General features: G+C 37.2%; 1 long non-coding RNA gene across 1 annotated transcript; it reads left to right on the top strand.

Annotated features, from left to right (window-relative positions):
- Positions 1–356: 356 nt before the first annotated feature.
- Positions 357–9819, top strand: LOC106043289 (uncharacterized). Its single transcript, XR_001211608.3, has 3 exons — positions 357–1736; positions 1961–2072; positions 2817–9819. It is a non-coding gene; the product is annotated as an uncharacterized lncRNA (long non-coding RNA).
- Positions 9820–10196: the final 377 nt, after the last annotated feature.

The raw sequence follows: 10196 nt of genomic DNA on the forward strand, positions 1-10196 counted from the left end.
AAATAATTCACTCCTGAGTTTTATTTTGGAGTGAATCCTGTCCATGCAACAAAAAAAAACTACTGGCACTTTTGGGCATAGTTCATTGCTTGAACCTTCCCAAATGCCAGAATGGGTAAGTTAGTACCAGGTTTGTGTGCCTTGCCCCTACACAGTTCTCCAACACTCTCAAGCAGAAGTCTATGTCTTCCTCACTACACAGGAGATATATTTGTATAAGATCATATGGGAAAGGATTTGCTCTCTCAATCTGAAGGCAAGTGGCATTGCTCCATTCATGTTCATATAGTCAGTTCTCTTCCCTTTCAAAATAGAGTAACCTTATCCCTGAAGCCTATTGAGAAAAATCCCCAAACATACCTGAGCATTGCCTGAAAGAATATTAGCTAGCTTGGGTAAAAAAAAAAAATAAAAAAATAAAAATGTGCTAATAATTAATCTGTAGTGACAATCTCAGGACAGTGTTCAGACTTCTGCCTTGACTCTGATTTATTGGTTAAGACATATCTGGAAAGTCTGTAGAGAATTTGAAGGAAGACTTGGTAGTATGGACATTTAAACCCTTTGCAGACCAAAATCACTTTTGCTAAATTCTGTATAAATCTCTATATTTCTGACCCCATTTTACCTGGAACCATGTCTGCTCATCATTGCTTAGGAATGAGCTAATGTATTTTCCAGCATAAGCAAACACAGTAGATCTCACCTTTGGTAACAGTCAGGTTTATTAAATTCATAACCCGGGCACAGCGCAGTCATTACATGCCCAGGAGCAAGAATTGTACTTTGCAAGCGTGGCACCTATTTCTGAAAAATACTAGTGTGGCATGTTGATTCCAGTTATTCTGGGAGAGGAGAGAATATGGAAAGAGAGCAAATAGCATGGGGGCAATGTGCCTGGGGAAATGTGGACTCTACATTCTGTCGCAACGCAGCATGGATGCTGCTTTTGTGGAGAGGTCTGTGTGATATTTAAGCTATTTGTGCCAGAATGCAGCTCATATATTGCAAGATGTTGTGGCATATTGATCCTCCACACTTGAATAAATGACTAGCATGAGCTTTAAGGGCATAAGAATGGTCAAAGATGCAGGCAAGATATCTTAGAATTGTTTAAACAGTTCTTTCTGACTAACTTCACTAGAAAGACCATATATCCTTTAAATTTCAGTCCTTTATCATAGCATGTCAGCTATTTTTGCTGCACAGAGTGAAACAGATAAAGTGTTGCCTTCATCCTCAAAAGGAAAGCTTGGACTGCAATTCTCTTCACAGTGCAGAGGAATTCGAGCTCACCAGCCATCCCTTTCAACTTTGTTTCCTTTCAGGAGACAAGGAGTAATTCCCAGAAGGTCATAAACTTTATAACAGATATTGCAGTTTTAAATGCCTCAGATTAGATTGTGCACTGAATTACAGCTGGCAAGGTCATGGTGTTCCCATCTTGTAAAACTTTTGATTATTTTTTTTGTTCCTCCATCAGGAAGAAAACAAGATCTTCCAAGTTTCTCATGGAAGGGGTTGGGAAAGACTAGAACAAACACCCTTATATCATAGACGTAGTGTTTCAAGCTCTAAACCAAAGTATGAGGAAGTGCTGAATTCAACAAGATACCTGCACCCTGAGTGAATAGCTTAACTGAAAAAATGATGATAATTCTGCAAGGAGTTTAATTTTTTCAAGTTGATCACTAGCAATTCCAGCTGGGTCCTGAGGATTTCTGCCTGATAACAAGGTTGTAAAGATGAGGAAATTCTGGTTTCAGTGACCCATGTTATGATGAAAAAAGTTTTGTTGGGCTGTTCTAACCAAAACACAATCAGCCCTGAAGCACTGCAGGAGAACAGATAAAATCTGGGAAAATAATGTCTCCTGTTCTCCTAGATTTTCTCCGACATTTTACCAGCTGTTGATTGTCTTAATCACTTCTTCTTTTCTTAATATATCTTTTCTTTTAAGATCTTTGGAAGTGCTGCTTTCTACATGGCTAGGTTGAGCCTGAGACAGATGGAAAAACCGTGGGCGCTGAAAAGCAGTCTCTGTAGAGAAACCAGCAGTATATAAAAGTTGGGTAAGTAACTTCTGCTGTTGCCATTTTTTTTTTTAACAATTGGAAAAATATACATAACAGACTTAGTGACTTACTGGTACTTAGCAGCAGAAGACAAAATGGACTAGCGAGGGACTAAATGAAGGAAGCTTCCTGTCCATGTTGTTTGCAAGAATTTTGCAGTTATATATAACAGAAGAAAAGCAGTGAGTTGGAGAAAAGAATCTGCTTATCTCCTCTATGATATTTGCATGGTTCATATTTCAAAATTTTCAAGTTAAGGTCAACTTTGAAACACATATTACTTAAAATCTCAAATATTCTTTAGTGATACAAAATGAATTAAGCCAAAAATATTTCAGTGTTTCTTTTAAGTTTAGAAGACTATACTTTATTTCATACTTTCAATTCCATGCTAACTCTTGACATATATAATATACAAAAGCCCGGTTTTCAACTGGTATAACTCAGATTTATTTCATTGTCTTCAGTTAGGCAACGTTTGTTTACATCAGTTGACAACATAGTCTAGGAATTACTATATAAATGAAGAAAATACTATATCAATGAAGAAATAATGTAGTGAAAATATCACTTATAACTATACTAAACAGACGAGTGGCAAAACAGAAAGTCTTAGGAAATTACTTACTGTTTTCAGTAGAACAGTACATGTTGTAAAGGAATGTGTTAGAGTAGGTGCAATATTGCATTAAAGTAAAATAAAAGTTTTTGTTATACAATGGGTTTAAGTTTATTTTGCAGCCTTGGATAAAGTTCCCACATTATTCTCATCGAAGCAGACATGAACTAAAGAAATACATTTTTGTGAGAGGTTGTGGATTTGAAGACCAAAGGAAAGAAGAGTCTGTTTCAGCCTGTCCTGAGATGTTGACACACCAGGGACCTGAAATTTCAGTGATGTTGGGAAGCAGCACTCTCTGCACTCCATAAGCTCTTGAATCATGGCTTCAGTCTGGTACATTGACACAGCTCAACCAGTACAGAGCAATGCAGACTGAGGAATCACCTTTTACTTCTGCTAGGGATTAGTCTAAAAATAATTATTCACAGGAATTGCCACAGAAGGACCTCCACTCTTGAGCAAGCTACTTTCACTCTTAAATCTGAGTAAATTTGTTGTGTTTGTTATAAAGATAATAGAAAAAAAAAAACAAAAAAAAGTGACACAGTGTGGACGCAGCTGTATTAGGAGGAGTTTTCTGCTGTAATATTCCCAGAGTAGTATGTAACTCTTAGGCCAAATTTCTCTCCCCTTTTTCACCAGCTCAGATCTGGATAAACTAAATGCATTAAGTGACTTGTTCCAGATTTCAATTGGTGAGTTATGCAGCATTTGGCATCTTGTGTGAGAAATATCCTCCCATCTGTAATTGTTACCATCTGTTTGGTATTCAGGGTGTAAAAATGTAATGGAGATGAAGTCATATTTCATATTCTTTTCTCCATTTGGAGGTAAGAATGAAGCTATAACAGCCTGTAAATGCATCTGCTGGTGATAAGATAGTACAGCTGGAAATAGGATGCTAGATTCTGCACGGTTCAGAAAGCTTGTGTGTAGAAGCTGTTATACAGTGTGTGCTGCTCTGCTGTGATCCCATGAGATGATTGATGTATCATATAAATAGGGTGACGGAAAAGTGTTTTTGCTGGTGTGATGGGAATAGGAAGTGCAAAATGTCAAAATTGCCTTGAAAATAACCATTTAAATTTATGTAAATTGCTTAATTAATTGACCTCATTTGGGCTTGCAGATTTCCTTTGCATTTTCCTTTGTGAATTAGTTATTTTTCATTGTACACTGAGACAATATTCCAAGGCTAATTAAACCCTTTAAAGCTATAGGTTAATATCCAATTCTTATATAAACACATTTATAAACATTAATCAGATCCAAATTACTCATTTTATAAATACTGTTTTATTCATTTGCAGCTAATAGATGTGCTGCCTCAATTTATTCTGCTTTGGGCTCAAGGAGTCCATGCTATTCTGTAAATGTTATTTCTTTAAATGGTATCATGCTGTTTACTGTTGCATGTATTTCCAAGTGTGTCTGCTGTTTTATGATTTCAGGGAGGTTATTGGCTAGAGTTTATTTGGGGTACAGACCAAACTCAAAAATCTTCTGAGTCTTGAATCATGTTGATGACAGTAGTCAATAAAAAGATGGTCTAGGGAGACTCTCTGTCAGAGAGGTAAGTCAAGATGAACAACTTACCATAAAGTAATATACATATTGAACTTAATAATGAATTTCTGGCAACTCAGCTCTCCCCCTGCATGAGACATAAAGTAATTCAACTTTCAGTGAAAGAGAATGCAACAAAACTTGAAATTTAATATTCTTTCCACATTTTTCTGTTAGCGTTAGCATTCTAGCACTGAATATATATGTATATATATATATATATTTTTTTTTTTACATAAGTAGCCCACCCCTCTTGGAATTTTTTTCTGATTCTTGTCAAACAATTGCAAATACGTGGGAAAGACTGAAATGTATTTTTCTTATGTAGGCAAAATCCATTTCCTGTACCTTATTTGGATGAATGTTGAATAAATGTAGCTTTACAAATGATTAAGTCTATGCAGGGAAGGTGGAGGTGAACTGTGGATATTCATTTGTGGAACATATGGTAGTTGTTCAACCATACGATAATCCAACCTCTTTCTAGAGCAGCTGTAAGTAAGTTTTGACCATTTGAATTGGTGTCATGCTTTTGCATTCCATTTTTATTTGCATGACAAGAGTTGACAGAAGCTTTGGTCCAGATCTTGTCCTGGTATCCTATATGCTATGCAAATGCGGAATGGGAATCTTTCTTGTTATGAGGAATAACATTATTCTGCTTTCTGCATTCATTGAATAGACAACAGCTGGAGGAAAAAAAAAAAAAAAAAAAAGAGACATTCAAAAAAGTTGAGTCCTGACCGACTGTCATACCTAAAATCTGCAGCAGAGCTACGTTTAACACTAAGGTATTATCATTCCCAATGTGGACCCATGTTTCCAAATGCTACAGCAGCATATTGACTTGCATTTTCATAGCAGATTAATTATTTTTTTATCAGACTATAGTTGCTGAGTGACCCTTTCTGTTAGAATCTATGGGTGCTAGTAGCATCCCTCACCTCAGATATCTTCTACATGCTTCTCACCTTCTTTTGTCAGGTCACTACTAGGGAGGTTGACGAGACTGAGCCGGCTGTTGACACCTGTGCTGGATTTATCCCACCAATTTTCTGCTGTGCTGTCATATTCCATGGGAAACACAGCCTGTTTCTGCTCTATCTGACAATTTTTGTTATCAAAATGATTTGAATGTGATGTCATAACAAGTGCTGTAGTACAATACTGACATGTTCTCTGTTTTATTTTTAATTTCATTCACTCAAGAAAAATAATTCACTTTTACTGGCATGTTTTTTTTTCCTCCAAACTCACAGAGCTTATCACTCATTGATCTGCTATCCTATACATATTTTGGATTTTGTTTATTTATTTTGTTTAGGGTACTCATTCTGTTATTTAGAAGGATTGAAAATTAACCTTACCAAGGAAGTAATTACGAAGGTCAAATGCCAAAAGACTGATACCGAATCTAAGTTGGAAGTTGTCCATAAAATTTTCCAAGCTTCCTGTATTTCTGTGAATTTATTAGCTAATTCAGCTGAATCTGAATGCACATCACCTGAACAGCTGATATAACAGCTGAATAACTTTAATCAAAATTTAGAGTTTTCACTTGTTTGGTTTTGTTTGGTTTTATTCCAACTCCATATTCTATTTTATTGTTAAAGAGACTTAAGTCCTCATTAATGGCCATGTCTTTCCTCCCCTCCCTCAATCTCTCTCTCTCCCCCCACATATATATATACACACACATATACATTTATATCTCTAATACATATTTTGAAGAAAGAAGGGCTAAAACTATTATGGCTGCAGAGCTATCTAAGGCTTGTTTACAGCTTCCTAGACAGCTGTGTACAGATAACTAAGCAAAGCACGAAAATCGAAGGAGACATGTCAGGCAAAGGGACCATTCTGTTCCACTTTGAGTTTTCTCCTCCACTTCATAGCTAAGTGAACTTGTCTCAGGGGATAGTCTTGAATTTGTGGGCTTAAACTTATTTATTGTGAAAAGACAAGCAAAAGCAAAAAGTTACCTGCAACAGTCCTCTTAAAAAATGAAGACCTAATTACGTACGAGCAAAGAAAATGCAGCTGAGACTATGTGAAACAGAGATTTCTGTGCCAGATGGTTTGAAAGACACTTTATTGTTACTCTTGGTTTATGTTTTGTAGGCTCATACTCAAGGGTTTTGGATCTTATCTCCATTCTGAAAGGACTGAAAAATACATCTTGTCTGAAACTCCTGAATTTGGCTTTCCTAAGTCTTTGTAACCACAAAATCAACTGTCTAGTGTGACTTCCAGATGACATTGAAAAACCTTTCCTGGCAAAAGCATTCCTAGAAGAGCTTCAGCCAAAACCTGGCATAGGATTATGCCCAGAATATGGACTCAGGTTTGCTGAAATGCAGCCAGAATTTGGATCAAGATTGCTGAAAGCTTTGAAAATTATTTCTAGTTTGTTAGGAAAATGTTGCCCAGCTGTAGTCATTACAGATGCATTGTAGCAATTATTATATCCAGTGAAGTAGTGTCCTGGGGATATGGAAAGGATGGAGGGTACCTTTTCATTTTGTATACAACAGCAGGATGGGAATCCAAACTCTATTTAGCAGAGTACTAATTAAAGGGACTTACTATTTTCTCAGCCAGAACAGAGGCCCAAAGAAAGCCTTCTTGCTGGTTCGACAGCTGGTTCCCTGAGATATTTTCTCCAGACAGGTTGCATTTGTATCCAGTGCAACAAAACCACTCATGTGGCAAATATGTCTTAGACGGTAAGGAGGCCTGTGTTTTTAAAGGAAATGAAAATACTTTCGTTTAATAATTGTAGCCTGTATCATTGCATTTTTCTTATTTCATTCTCTATTGCGCAATATTTATCAAGTTTTCATCATACATCATTACAAAATAAGATGTGAGCAAATTATTATTCTTGTTTGTGTATCTGTGCTCAAAAGTTGTTTTGTATTTATTTACTTATTTTTTAGGGTTTGAAAGAAATCCCCATATAATTTATAAATCCTTGATTTTCTACAGTATTTTCCATGGCATGTTGAGGTGGAATCATAGCAATGCTGGTTGTAAGAAATATCTGGAGCCAGGATTAGCATTAACATCAGGATCTGTGGATCAGGCTATGGGGGCTTGACATGCTAAAATGTGAAACTCTCCATGGACAGGGTGTCTACAGATTAGCTATGTACTGCCTTCCTAGTGATGCCTTAGTGTCCAATCCGAATCTCTCACGCCAGGCTGATGACTTTTGTTATATATCGTGCCACAGAGGAGGACAGGTTGGCTCCATCACGTGTGCAGTTTTCTACCATATCAATCCTAGTGTATGCTAGTCATATTCCAACCATTATTATTGCATCTTTTTGTTAAAACATTCCTACACTACACCACTGTACTCTGTTTGTTTCTTTATTTTGGTTTATGACCTTTTCATTGGGTGAAGGGAGAAAAAAATGGAAAATGCAAGAAAAGAAGAAAATGTTGGAATTTCCTTTAAAAAACAAGGTGACTAAATTCTGAATGCTCAAAACAAACAAACAAACAAAAACTCCAACCATTTACTTTTGAACATCAGTTTCATCTTGCTACCAAAATTCCTTAAGTAATCGAACACTGTGCCTTGAAATGACTGTTTTTTGAACAGAATTTATGCTTATGTTTATTTGACAGATCCAAATAAATACAAATAACATTAAATTCTGCATACAGAGGCTGAGTGCAAGGAAAAGTTTCCCAGAAATGAAATAAGTTTATTTGGGACTGCTCATAACATAGTTTGGGTCATTTAAAGTTTGACTACACAAAGGCATGAATTCACTCTTCCATTTCTACACAGAGCAAAGACAGATGTCTTAAAAGGTTGTTTCCAGCATGGACTACTTCAGGAAATACACGATACATATCAACTGATACATACCAAGCTGCTTGTGTTCTGAAAGATTATTATATCACAAATGTAGTATTTATCTTACCAGTATTAGTATGTGAAGAAATTAGTATTTTTTTGTGTTAGTAGCCATGAAAAAGCACTAAGGTAGATATTCTTTCAGCTGATTATACCCTGAAAGAAGCTTGTGTCAAGATTCCCTCTGGTAACCCCATAACTAAAGGGCCTTATGTTAAGCACTTTTCCTGTTCACAACCATAAGACAATAATTTCCCTCTGGACCAGACTGCTCTAAAGAAGACAAAGAAAATACACTGTTTCACTTGATCTTTTTCTGTCAGACAGGAATCAGGCAGCCAAAGGGGAAAGTGTGAAACCTCCTAGTCTGGATTTTCAAGTGCTATTTGTTGATGAGGCCAACAGAGCTACGTGCCTGTGCCAGCTGCCTTTCTCTTTGTGTGGTCTCCCATGAAAGGTAACCGTGTAAAGTCCCTAGCAGAATCTCTGCTTAGACAGTGGGATGGTGGGTGCTGAGTCAAAAACAAGCAAAGGAAAGGAAAACAAAACAATTGAAAGATTATTACCGTGAGAGAAAGGAACTTCTACGAATTTTTATTATTTTATATTTTTCTTTTCATTCAAAATTAGAGTGAAACAAATACCTTATAAATTTCTTGAAAAATAAAGTGGGAAAATATCTTTGAAATTCTAAAACATCTCAATTCTTTGATTTTTAGTTTGTGTGTTTCAATCACAGTCACTTCTTTCCATGGTATATTGTTCTATATGGTGATGCAACTGACTCCTGGAGTGCACCCTCAGCAAGCCTCCTGAGTCTCCAAGCTGTGTGGTGCAATTGACACACTGGAGGGAAGGGATATCATCCAGAGGGATCTTGACAAGCTTGACAGGTGGGCCTGTGTGAACCTCACAAGGTTCAACAAGTCCAAGAGCAAGGTGCTGCACCTGTGTCAAGGCAATCCCAAACATGAGTACAGACTGGGGAAGAACTCATTGAGAACAGCCCTGCAGAGAAGGATTTGGGGGTATTTGACATGAACCAGTAATGCCTGCTTGCAGCCCAGAAAGCCAATAGGATCTCAGGCTGCATCAAAAGAGGTTTGGCAAACGGTAGAGGGAGGTGTTTGTCCCCCTCTACTCTGTTCTTGTGAGACACCACCTGGAGTACTGCATCCACCTCTGGGGTCCCCAGCAGAAGAAAGACATAGACTTGTTAGAGCAGATCCAGAGGAGGGACACGAGGATGATCAGGGGGCTGGAGCACCTCTTCTATGAAGACAGGCAGAGTTGGAGTTGTTCAGCCTGGAGAAGAATATGCTCTGTGGAGACCTTATGTCAGCCTTGTAATATTTAAAAGGGTCTCATAAGAGAGATGGAGAGAGACATTTTACAAGGGCATGTAGTGATATGGCAAGGGATAATGGTTTTAAATTAAAAGAGGGGAGATTTAGGCTAGATATAAGGAAGAAATTCTTCATTGTGAGGGTGTTGAGGCACATTCCAGTGCTTCCAGGTTGCCCAGAGAAGTTCTGAATGACTCCTCCCTGAAAGAGTTCCAGGTCATGTTGGATGGGGCTTTGGGCAACCTGATCTAGTGAAAGATGTCTCTGCCTATGGCAGGGGATAGGACTAGATGATCTTTAAAGTTTTCTTTCAACCCAGACCATTCTATGATTCTATAATTCCACATATTATTATAGAATAGAATTATAAAATCATGAAGTAATCTTTCTGTATACCATAAGACAGTTTTCTTGGTTCTAGCCTGCAGGATTGTGAGTTCAATAGCGTTGACAAGAAGCTATGCATTGTTCCCCGTGTATCTTTTTTTTTTTTTTTTTCTAAGTGATTTTTTTTTTTCCTTCCTTCTGGCCTTCTGGTTGCAAGAAAAAATAATGCACTGCAGTAAAATGTGGCGGTAGTCACAATTTCGTGAATAATATTAGGAGAGAGCAGTCAGGGTTCAGTTTAAGAAGACGTCAGAATCCATCACTCAGAAGAAAGAGATAAATCTCACAGAGAAAATGTATCCATTCAACAGTATTTAATGGAAGGTTAT

Source organism: Anser cygnoides, chromosome 2, assembly GCF_040182565.1.
Source record: "Anser cygnoides isolate HZ-2024a breed goose chromosome 2, Taihu_goose_T2T_genome, whole genome shotgun sequence".
Lineage (NCBI taxonomy): Eukaryota > Metazoa > Chordata > Aves > Anseriformes > Anatidae > Anser > Anser cygnoides.